General features: G+C 36.0%; 1 protein-coding gene across 1 annotated transcript in view; it reads left to right on the forward strand.

Moving 5' to 3' along the window:
• Positions 1-12,363: 12,363 nt before the first annotated feature.
• Positions 12,364-12,808, forward strand: part of LOC113099043 (cadherin-18-like) — a gene marked incomplete at its 3' end in the record, with an annotated part of 82,473 nt that continues 82,028 nt past the window's right edge. Inside the window, exon 1 of the mRNA XM_026264093.1 lies at positions 12,364-12,798. The remainder of the gene's footprint in view (positions 12,799-12,808) is intronic.

A 12,808-nucleotide genomic window follows, 5' to 3' on the forward strand; every position in this document is an offset into this window, starting at 1 on the left:
AAACACTTGGAAAGTGAGATTACCAGTACCTTTCAAATATAAATAATTCTGTTTGATAATTTTAGGCAATCAATGGCATCAAAAAACAAAAAGCAATAACTATGCAATGTGTGTGTGTGTGTGTGTGTGTGTGTGTGTGTAAACACACACACACACACACACACACACACACACATATATAAACATTCACCGACCACTTTATAAAGTACACCTGTTCAATTGTTTGGTAACACAAATTGCTAATCAGCCAATCACATGATAGTAACTCGGTGCATCTAGATGTGGTGAAGACAACTTGCTGAAGTTTAAACCGAGCATCAGAATGGGGAAGAAAGGGGATTTAAGTGACTTTGGATGTGGAATGGTTGCCAGACAGGCTGGTCTGAGTATTTCAAAAACTGCTGTTCTACTGGGATTTTTATGCACAACCATCTCTGGGGTTTACAGAGGATGGTCAGAAAAGTTGTGTGGACAAAAATGCTTTGTTGATGTCAGGGGTCAGTGGAGAATTGGCAGACTGGTTGAAGATGATAGAAAGGCAACAGTAACTCAAATAACCACTTTACAACCAAGGTATGCAGAATAACATCTCTGAATGCACAACATGTCGAACCCTGACGCAGATGGGCTACAGCAGCAGAAGACCACACCAGGTGCTGCTCCTTCAGCTAAGAACAGGAGACAGAGGCTACAATTTGCACAGGCTCACCAAAATTGGACCGTAGAAGATTGGAAAAAAACGTTGCCTGGTCTGATGAGTCTTGATTTCTGCTCCTACATTCAGATGGTAGGGTAAGAATCTGGCATGAAGAACATGAAAGCATGGCTCCATACTGCTTTGTCTCAACAGTTCAGAGTGGTTGTGGTGTAATGGTGTGGGGTGTAATTTCTTGGCACACTTTGGGTCCCTCAGTACCAACTGAGCATTGTTTAAACGCCACAGCCTACCTGAGTATTGTTACTGACCATGTCCATCCCTTTATGACTACAGTGTACCCATCTTCTGATGGCTACTTCCAGCAGGATAATTCACCATGTCATAAATCTCAAATCATCTCCGATTGGTTTCTTGAACATGGAAATGAGTTCACTTTACTCAAATGGCCTCCATAAGTCACCAGTTCTCAGTCCAATAGAGCATCTTTGGGATGTTTTGGAATGGGAGATTCGCAGCAACTGTGTGATGCTATCATATCAATATGGACCAAGATCTTTGAGGAATGTTTCCAACACCTTGTTGAATCTATGGCACAAAGGCAGTTCTGAAGGCAAAAGGGGGTCCAACCCGATACTAAAAAGGTGTACCAAATAAAGTGGCCAGTGAGTGTATTCCCCATTATGGCAGAAGTATTTCTTTAAAGCATCGTAGTTTAAATTTTTTATGAAGACCAATTTTGATGGACTTTGTAATGTGACAAAAGGGAACAAGACGGAGGTCAGTGAGTTTTCAAGCCCCATTACAGATGCGATGCCTGAAGCATCAGGTCCCGTGTTCTAGTATCAATGCATCCTCGGAGGAAGAAGTAACATAAGAATTAATGTCTTACTCAAAAGTGGATTTTGTAGAGTGCACTTGATCTTCAGGCCAAACTGAAACAAAACAAAACTAATGCAGGCGTGCCCAGAGCAACCGGTTGGTTTAAAGTATTAAAGGAAGTGCAACAAATGAGCAAAACCATGGATCCACGGCTGCCTGGAGCAGACAAAGTTAAATGTATCTTTACGCTGCTGTAGCTGGAGGTTGTTTGTTGTTTTTGCACACTGGAGAAAAAAAAAGGACAAATGTGTGAGGGGAAGAATTTACATTTGAATAAGTTGTAAATATTAAGTAGATGTATTTATTATTATTTTATTTATTATTATTATTTTTATTATGGGCACTCAGTTCAAGCACAGAATATGCTCTGTCTTAAAGTAAATATTACTAATTACTTGTAAGGACTACACTGTATTATTTGCAGTGATTTAAGTGTTGATGCCAATGTATTTATTCACAGATTATTCACAGAGTAAATTTCAGTGATATAAAAGTCAAATCTAGCTAACATGATATTATATGCAGTTTGACACATACTATCAAAAAGCTAATACCCTGGAAACCTGTTTTAAATTAAATTGGTTACTGTGACAGGTTTTTGTGTAGTTGGGAGGTTTGAGGTGTTGATGTACATGGGATACTGGTTTCTCAAGCTGTGCGTATTCCCAGCATGCACCAGGGCATGAATATTTAATTAGGTCATGCAGTTTCAGTGTTTTCAAGCTTAATTTACACAGTTGTTATCAGTGATGATAACCAGGTGCTATGTGACATTGGGAATTGACATTCTACACAAAAAATAACCTACTTGAAAAAAAAGACAAAAAAAAGATCATTTTAACAACTTTTATCTTCAACCGAGCTGCATTTATATGAGCAGAAATTAAGTATAAATAGTAATTAATTGAAACTGAATTTAAATGTTTTCTATAAACATTTCTGAAATTCTTATTTGCTGCTCAAGATAAATTTCTTATTATCAGAGTTTATATAAATAATCAAAATAAATGCTGAATATTTATTTTTATTTATTTTTATTTTATTTTTAGGAATTTTCATGAATATAAAATTCTATCAACAACTTTTATTTGATCTTCTGTAAGATTATAAGAGTTTTTTTTTTTTTTTTTTTTTTTTTGTTTTTTGTATGTATGTGTCAAAAACATTGTATTTTAAAAGTTTTACATGCTCATATGTCCAGTGTGTGCGGGTTTGTGTCTGTCTGAGGTGTTTTTAATAACATTATATTAGAATGTTGATTGCCTTCTTATTTTTTTAATTGTCTTAAGTGTAATTAGTTTAGCTGTATAACTGTGATTTGGTCATTAAAAAGTTAAACTACTGAAATGATACAAAACTGTTTATATTGTATTATGTTGCAAAATTTATAGATTTGACTTAAACACCAAATACAAAAAGTAATGTTTTTAAGTTGTTAGGGTTCATGTTTTCCTCTTTTCCCTATTGTTCGCATATGTGTATACATTGCAGACATAATGCCATACATTCTTAGACAAGAGCATTTCTTGTGTGTCTCTCTGGCTCATGTTGTGTTGATATCTTGTCAGACACTGGGTAGATGTGTTCGGTTACATAGACAGGGCTGCGTCCCCCACCCTTTGATATCTGTGTCAGATTTCATCTGCAGACATAAAAACTACTCCACTCAGGGTGAATATTGATCCTGTGCATCATGTACAGGCACAAGATTCCATTAGTCTCCACATAATAATTGCATGAATGCATACACAGGGAGTATTTATGATCAGTTCAGAGAGACTAAGATCTGGTTGTACCTTAATGTTTCATTCTGGTTTACTCTAACCTGCTGTTCACATTAGTATGCTGAATATTATATGGCTAAAAATACTGCCTGGAGAATAAAAGTTGCATATGAGACACAATTAAAGACAGAACTAATTAAAATTCTAATTTGATATTCCTGAAACACCTTAGACAGGTGTTCATCACTTCACTTTACACTGTCATTAGTAACTTTAGCTTGGATAGTTTTCTTTAATAATGTAACTATAATTATAAAGTGTTGCGTTTAAAGTGTGGTAGAACATGTATTCTATTCTATTCTTTTAATATAAATTCTAAAAGAGCATTATTTATTAAAAGAGGTATTTGAATGGTAATGTCTTTACTGTCACTTTTGATCATGTTCATGTATCGCTGTTGTATAAAAGTAGCAGTAGTATGACAAAAGAAGACTATGTGGCACATAAATCATGATTAGACTGAGAGTGTGTCATATTATTGTTGGATTATACAAACTGGAGGACTAGTCATAGCTAGGTGATGACTGACAAGATGCCATAAGATAGAACTAGAGATGCACCGATCGACTGGCCAGGGACCAGAAGTAGCAGGTTTTGATCAGCCTGGACCGGTGACTGGCGATAGACAGTATTAAAGTGTGTGTGTGTGTGTATATATATATATATATATATATATATATATATATATATATATATATATATATATATATATATATATATATATATATATATATATACACACACACATACACACACACACAGTGGGGCTCGAAAGTTTGGGCACCCCCCCCCCCCCCCAAGTCTTAATGCATCTTGTTTCCTTCTGGAGCATCAGTGAATGTTTGAATCTTTTTAAATAGTTGTGTTTGAGTCCCTCAAATGTCCTCAGTGTGATAAGATGCATCTCAAAATCATAAAGTCACTGCTGTAAAGGGTTCAAATATGCAAAGATGCTGGACCTTAAAGATTTTTCTGAAGAGCGCTGCTCAGTTTGACTGTTCAGAACAAACAAGGGACTCATGCACAACCATCACAAAACAGAAAGACAGTCGAGGATCATCAGGTAACAGAACACAGTACTAAGAACCAAGGGTTCCCAAACTTTTGAGTGGGGTTATTTTAATAATTTCAGCATTTTTTTGTCTTGTGGACTAAATGTTAATATCTTTTATGTACAATATCTTACTCAGGACAGTACTAAATAAAATATAACATGCATTTAGTATGATCTCTCTTATTTTTTGAAAAATTCTGCAAAGGGTGCCAAAACATTCGAGCCCAACTATATATATATATATATATATATATATATATATATATATATATATATATATATATATATATATATATATATATATATATATATATATATATATGATAAATAGTTCAAATTAAAGCTACAGAAGAACTGTTTTGTGTTAATCAAGTGAATCAATGATTCAGTAACCCACTCATAAAGACATTAGTCACTTACGTAGTTTCTGAATGAATCAGCTATTTGTACAAATCTGTTGAATGAAGGACTAAATGACTCACTCATTCAAACAGTCATTTGATGCCATACTGGTTAGGGTTCATATACATAAAACACCGTAGGGTGTTTTGTTTCAACTGCACCACACGGATACGTTTTCTACGTTTATTTCTTAATATGCATTCTGAAGATGAACAGAGATCTCACGGATTTGGAACAACATTAGGGTGAGTTATTAATGACAAAATGTTATGTTTTGGCTTGGAGTAACCCTTTAAATTTAGTCATTTAAATACAATTTTGTAATTTAAAACTTGAAATAGTAAGAAATCACAAAGATGACATGTCCTGCTCGAGTAGCATTGATTATGTAAAGGGGGCTGGTTTGATTAGGATCGCATAATAACTGAAGGACATTTTCCTGCGGTTATAATTGTTATTCCTCTGTTGCTCGGGGAGATGATGATGAAGGTCACTGAAATGTCTCTGAAAGGATGTAATGGGCTCCCACTGGGGGACCTTTGACCCACAGCCTTAAGCTACAGTAGAAATGTGAGCATTATAGCTTAGATTTTGGAGTCTACTGAGGGAAATTTCAAGGTCGTTAGATGAGGCACCTCTGAAGTGATGTCTCTGCTCTTTGTTCTGGGAAACCAAAACCTCAAATGAAAGCAGGAAGCCTCTGATACAATCACCAGAGCTTGTTTTTGTGAAAAGCAGACTGCAGAAGCATATGATAATTAACATATGTTTTGCTTTGAAATGTTTTGAATTACTGATCTGTTCTGAGTGTCATATTCTAAATGCCAGATATGATGTTGTTGTTGTCAGTTTTGTCTTATTGTCATGGTAGATCTGATGGCCTACATTTCCTTTTTCCTGAAAAATAAAGTGTGAATTTAACCACATTTCAGTTGCTTTAAAGATGAGTAGACGTGAACGCTTTGGCCTACTTTTATAATGTTACCTCTAATTATCAGTGATGGATGTTCCATATTTATCTCTGAATGAGCCTGACCTAGCAGTGATTTATTGTACTGTGCTTATTGTATCTAGATTTAGACTGCTGTTTGCTCAGTCAATTTAGATGCCTGTAATTATTTTGGTGCTTTTTATAGTTGTATTATTTCCAAGTATGAATGCAGGGGTGCTTTATGGATTTGTTGCACTTGCATTCTGTTGTTTGGAGGTGAAAATGAATGACATCAGTGGTTGCGTTTATATGCATAATTTGATTAAGTACATATGTTGGAGCTCATGTTATTGAAATACCCCTAAGGAAATCTGTTGAATTTGATTTGAACAGTTTGCGTTGTGTCTGTGTGTGTGTCTCTCTGTGTGTGTATTATATATTTGTATATATTATTATAAAGTTCATTATGAACTGTAATGTGGTTCTTTAACCATCATATTTCAATTACATATTTCAATTTTTACAGTGTTGAACATTTGAACCAATCACACAAAATATTTTTAAGCATAGGAATCAGTGGCCAATCAGAGGAGTTCAGACGGGTCATCATTGAAACAGATTAGGCGTGAGTGCGCGTGCGTTCGCTGACTGAATTCCGGCCTCTTGCGAATTTTCTCATCATAAATAACAAAGCGTAGATGTACTGTAAATACAATGCAAGTAAGAGATTAATTTAGTGTGTACATCTTCAGTGATTATGAAGATAGTTTTGCTTTTTTGAGAGTGCTTAAACTCACGATAGATCAATGTTAGTTTCTATAGGCTATATGTTCGCTGCTTGAATAACCGTGGAAAGGAAACGTCGCAATTATCAATTTCTAATGTTTTTATTAAACTGCAATCACGTTAAATACAAATTCAGTCGCCTTAAACTTTTTTTATGTTTGTTTTTGTTTTGTTTTTTCACCTACAGGACACCCATGTCTGGTTCTTGGCTTAAAAGATGGGTTTTATGATGTTTAATAGATGTGGCTGCTTTTAGCCTTGGTTCACCCTCTGCCTATGATCTCTATCCATCATCCAGGTCTATCATCATCACATGCTTAATGATGGATCTGGTCTGAGTGAGCGACGTCTGAAGTGATTTCTATATGCATTTCCCAACTCTATTTAGTAAACCCACAATGTATTTCCCACATCTTTTTGGTCTTGACTTACAAATGGTATCAAATAAATTTAACATGTTCTCCTTCATAAATGCCAGCACATGACTTTGTCTGCCAAACAAGATCTACATATAAATGGATTTACAGCCAACCAAGTCCTCATCTGTTCTGGACTTCATCTCAGGGAATGATGGTTGAAAAATTGGATGTTAGCTGTAATTTCCAGCACAAGTGCTTCTGTGATTTGTACTCGTAGAAAAATATGGTGGAAGTAAAAGCTACTACTCTATTCGGCTGTCTGGAATGGCACCTGTTTCAGAGTTTTATTGTCGAGTTTCCGCCTCTGGCAGCGGGAGCCGTGGTTTGTATGGATCCTGTGACTGGTTTAATTGCCTGAGTGTCTTACACGGCTGTCCGGGGAGACCATCCTTCCTGCTGGGAGACGTTTGTCACCAGTTCTAAAGCTTCTGTGAATATGCATGAGGGGAATCATGGAGATATTGCTTTTGAGATGTTGCTTCTGTTGTAATTCCATAAGAATATTCAGTTTTGGGCTCTATTCACTCCTGTCATACTCTGGGACAAGACAACAATTGCATTCTGAGAATAGATTCAACCAGAATTTACTATGTGTTTTGTGTTTATCCAGTGTTTTGTTGTTTTTCTTTGTTATTTTGTGTTATAGGAGAAAGGTCTTATTTGAGAAGCTAACAATTACTTATGAAGCTCAACATATAATTAAACACTCTCATTTTTGCCATATATGGGCAGGCATGTTGCTATGCAGAATGACAGCGCCCGATGAAATTAATGTTTGTTTGTTTATTTATTTATTTATTTTCAGAATTGCTGTTTTGACTGTATGAATTTGTATGGAGTATGAGTTTTATGATTTAATAAAAATTCATAAAACTTTTTTTTATTCTGTGGTTTATGATTTAATTAAACATTATCAAAATGCTTAAAACTCAGAAAATTTATCTTTCAATGTTATTAAATTAAATTTGAGCAATTACTTAGATTTTTAATACAATTTACATTAAGACATTGTAAAAAAATAAATAATAATCCCTTTATATGTAATTTCTATAGATTTTGCCATTTCTGTTAGGCTGAACGTTTATTTTGGCTGGTTTTGTGCATATCTGACAATAGTTTAATCTAAAGAAATGGTGAAATGTTGGTGAAGTGACTCTCAGAGCAGCTCTGGAGATGAAGTTCATGTTCAAAACAAGTCATAGGGCCCTGATGATTAGCATTTATACATTTGCCAGTTTGCTTTGGGAATTGAACCCATGACCTTGGCGTTGCTAGTGCCCATGGTTATTTAACGGTGCAGAAATGTATAATCGTTGCCTTCTCAAGAGCAGCAGTGGATCATGGACTTTGACAGAATTCGTACAGCTTCCCCTTTGGTTCTCCAATCTTCCTCTCACACTGGACCGCTCGCTGGTCATTTGTCTTTGTGTCACGGAGTAGCCCACGCATACCCTCCCACCAGAGCAGCAGCTTGAAATGAGATTCACTTGACTGCATAATCTCTCTCCATTGAGCTCGACGTAGATTAATTGCCTGAACAGGCGACTCTCTGCCGCCTCGGACAATCCCCGATCACACGGCCAATCGCATTCCCATTTTCCACAGATATGGTGCTGCTGTTTATGCTGGAGGTGCTGCTTGGCCAGGATATATCTGGCCTTCTGCGAACCTTCCTGTATTCAAATTCATTTGAGAGGCAAACTAAGACAAAACCATTAATCTGATTCATTGTTAAAATGTCACAAGCTGCTGCTTTCTTTCATTCTGTTGTTGTTATTATTTAATATAGGGATAAACTTTATACATTAATGAAATAGAGTTTATATTTGAGTATGTTTTCATGGTACTTATTTATTGAATTTATAAAACAATAATCTTTAAAAAAAAATCCTTATTCTTGATTAAAAGAAGCATTTAAACATATCAACTCCTAAAATAGTGGTGTTTAGCTTTAACATTAATATAGTGATACATTTTATACATTAATAACATTGATTCTAAATTCCAATCTGTTAGCATGGTACTTATTTATGGAACTTATTCATGGTACTTAGTGTTCATTAATCAAGTTACTTTACTAAAATACATGAAAAATAAAAATAAACCATTGAGGTTGCTGATATACAGGTGTTTTTTTAAGAAGAAAAAAAATTGGAGTTAAAGTTTGATCTGTATTTAATCTCATCGTTGTCTGGTTGCAACAAACTTTTTGATTTCTTTCTGTCCTGTGGGTGATTGGCTGCTGGTAAATCATTTTTTTAGCTTCATTATTTGAAGACACCAAGGGGAAAATAAGCTTTTTTCCAGATCAATATGTCAGTCACAGCCACTATAAAAACGAACTACAAGGGCTCTCTTGTAGTTAACGCATCATAAAAATCATACTGCTAAAGTCTGACCTCGTCAATGTGTGCCAAGCAGTCAGTCCATCATATCACTAACAGCATCCACAGGATCCTGCATTCTCATTGCCTCAGGTAAACATACTCAGATGTGTCTATTAATATAACTTGATAATGGACTGACCGTAAATGCTACTGGTAAATATATATTATGTTGCCACTATAACAGCTTTAATGAAGACCAACATATATGATGCATGCTCTGGGGCGGGTGATCATAAACTACTAACAGCTCTGGACTGGGATAAAGCTCTGCAGATTTTATCAACAAAATGGAAAGAGAAATCATGCACTGTCTTTAGGGGATGTTTTTATTTTAAAGCTGCAACCACACTTGTTTTCTTTACTGCTTCACTATGAAATATAAGGCATCGTGTTCTGGACACAGATATTCTTCACTAATTTGTTGCATTTCTATGCAAATATTTTCAGAAATATTTAATATAATACACAGACCATTATTTTATTTATTTTCAATTTTTTAATTTGTTTAATTAATATATTTTTATTGTTGGTGGTGGTGGTGGTGGTATTTTAATTTATTTTACTTTTATATATATATATAATCTTCTGTATGCTAGTCAGCAATATTCACATAGAATTTAAACTTCACACACACATCAAACCATTACTCAGATTTGAATTAAATAAAATAAACTTTTGTTTCATTAAATTTAGTGTTTAATTTGTTGAGATTTATTTTTCTTATTTTACTTTATTTTATTTTTTTACTGCATTTTGGACCAGTAACATTACATTTTGAGGGTTTTGCTCATGTATATTTTCTCTGAGGTCTTCTGTATGCAAGTATTCTCCTAAAAGTGAATACTTTGACATTTTATTTATTTATTTATTTTAATTTCTTAATTTAGCTTTAGTCTGTTTGTAACATTTGAAAAAAAAAATGCTGGAAAGTGAGGATTCTGCCAAAAATAATGACATAAATTAACTAAAATAAATCAACATTTAGTGTGACCACACCATGCGTAAAAAAAAAAGAAAAAAAAAAAATAGGTTGTGTTCTAGGTACACTTGCGCATTGATTTTCCGGTAGCTTTGCAGTAGGTTTTCTTGAAGTGTCTTGGAGACATTGGCCCAGTTCTTCTGGATTGAGTCTTTCTCAGTTTGTTCTGTTTCTTCATGTTAGCATTACATGTTTAAATTAACATTAACAATGATTAATTGATGCTTTAGAATAAATGCTTGTTGAATTTTACTATGATTAATTAATGCTCTAAAATTATTTCATGTTAGTTCATGTTAACTAATGTACTAGGGTTTACTAAGGCAGTGTAACAGTTCAGTTTAAGTCCTTCTGTTCTGGGGAAATTGATGGACTGTTTGTTGGTTCTGTTAAGTTCAAGAAAGCCTGATAGCAGTAGTAGTTTGCCTTAGTTTGGACGGTTCTGAGGTTCCAGCTGTGTAACACTGAACAGTCATGGTTGAAAGGTCATCATTGATTTTACCACAAACACATTGGAGTCGAAACTCTTCAACAGTCCAGTCCTGTGTGTGTGGCAAACGTTAGCACTTGCTCTCCGGGGACAAGACATGGAGCCTGTGCCAATGATAAATGGCTGGAATGAGTGAAGTTGAGAAGTCAGGACTGTCTGGTGTCCCTGCTGTCTTTCAGCAGTCCTCTTTTCCTCAGCCTTCACCTCTCATTCTCACCGGTTTAATCGTCCAACACTTCACGCGCTCCACGTCATGCTCCCCTCTCTTCCACACCTCCTCCTGCTGTCTGTCTAATTGATGGCTGAACACGCTGGTAAGGCCTTCACTTCTTTTCTATCTTTTTTTTCTATCTATCCTTTCAAAGGCGATGGAGGCTCATCAAGGGCCTCTCATTCCCACTCCCCATCTCCTCAGCTCGTTTTTTTTTCTCTCCCTCCTCCACTACGTCTGTTCTTTTCTTCATTATTCATTAAGTTCCCTTCAAAGCCCCAGATAGAAGACAGAGAGAAAAGGTACGCTGCTGGACTTCAACCCACCTGCAGGAGCGAGAGAAGAAAATGAGCGAGGGATGACAAACCGATATAATAAAATGAAAAGTATAAGCTGTGAGATGTTTGGCTGCATTTACCCTGCACATCTGATAGTTTGATGTATGGTACATCCAATTTATTTTCTGTTTGTATTCTGTTTACTTTTTAGACACAACAGACAGGTTGCTTTAAAATTGCTGCGATGCATTTCAAAATGTTCTGCACTCTGTTGTCTGTGGATATGGATGAGTAAATGGTTTTGTTTGCTTCTCTCTAGTTGATTTGTGTCAATATTTATGCATGCTGTTCAAGTCAGTTGAGTAGGTTTGTGAGTAGTCGTTTGGGCTGTTTGGCCTCATAAAGCTCATTGATGAAATGTATGGATTGTGTGACTGTCATGGGTTTAGGTTTGTTTAGTTCTTAGGTCTGTGGTGCATTGTGGATCATATGACTTCAGATGCATTTGTAAGATTTTTTGTTTTTGAAAAAAGTCTCTTTTGCTCACAAAGGCTGCATTTATTTAATCCAAAAAAATAATGTAAAAGCAGTATTATGGTCAACCTCATTCACCTGAGCCTTCAGCTCCATCTTGTGTGTCTCCCTCGCTCTCTGTCTGCTCGGCTCCACCTGGGTCTCCACCTCCAGCAGCTCAGTTTCCATCAGTCAGCCCCCTGGTGTTGTCAGCTCCTTTACCACCATGACTCCTCCCTCTCTCCACACCGCCCTGGTGCCTCGTCCTCACTGGTCTCTGGACCTCCGCCTGGCTCCTCCTGCTCCTGCGTGTGGGAGTGTGTATATGTATGTATGTATATATATATATATATATATATATATATATATATATATATATATATATATATATATATATACACTGCAATTGTGTCATCAGTTCAAAGTTGATTCAGGTCAGTTCAATTACGGTCTCAATGCTGCAGGGTTTATAAATTATGAAACACATTTGATTTACAATTGATTTGGTGTGTCAAAAATGTCCATGAAAAAGCTTGTTTCACTGTGCCAATGCAGCCTGGTGTAGAAAGCAATACAGCATGTTTCTAGAAATAAAGGGAAACAAAACACAAACAACCAGTAGTGTGCAATGAAGAAAATCAAATACTAGTGGTGATGATATGAATGTGATAAAAAAGAAGAAAAAAATGAAATTAACTCCATATGAGAAGTAATAACAATGATAGTAGGCATGTGAGAAATCGAGTCAAAGAGAGAGAGCGAGGGAAGCAGCGAGGGCTGGCTCACATATGACGGACGCTCCGTGAGATCTGAGATGGCCAATCAGAGCACTCAGCTTGCCCAAGCTGCTGCAGCGGAGGAGTGAGAGAGGATTCTTCCACACACACGCACACACAAGCATCCAGAGCAGCATACGCTCGACAAGGGAGCGCAGACATGCGGTGACAATGGTATGCATGGGACAGATAGTCTGTTTGGAAACTTTACCACACGCTCCCGATGCACATTTGTGGACTTATATCATTAGGTAATGTGAA

Source organism: Carassius auratus, unplaced genomic scaffold (genome assembly GCF_003368295.1).
Source record: "Carassius auratus strain Wakin unplaced genomic scaffold, ASM336829v1 scaf_tig00216846, whole genome shotgun sequence".
NCBI classification, from domain to species: domain Eukaryota; kingdom Metazoa; phylum Chordata; class Actinopteri; order Cypriniformes; family Cyprinidae; genus Carassius; species Carassius auratus.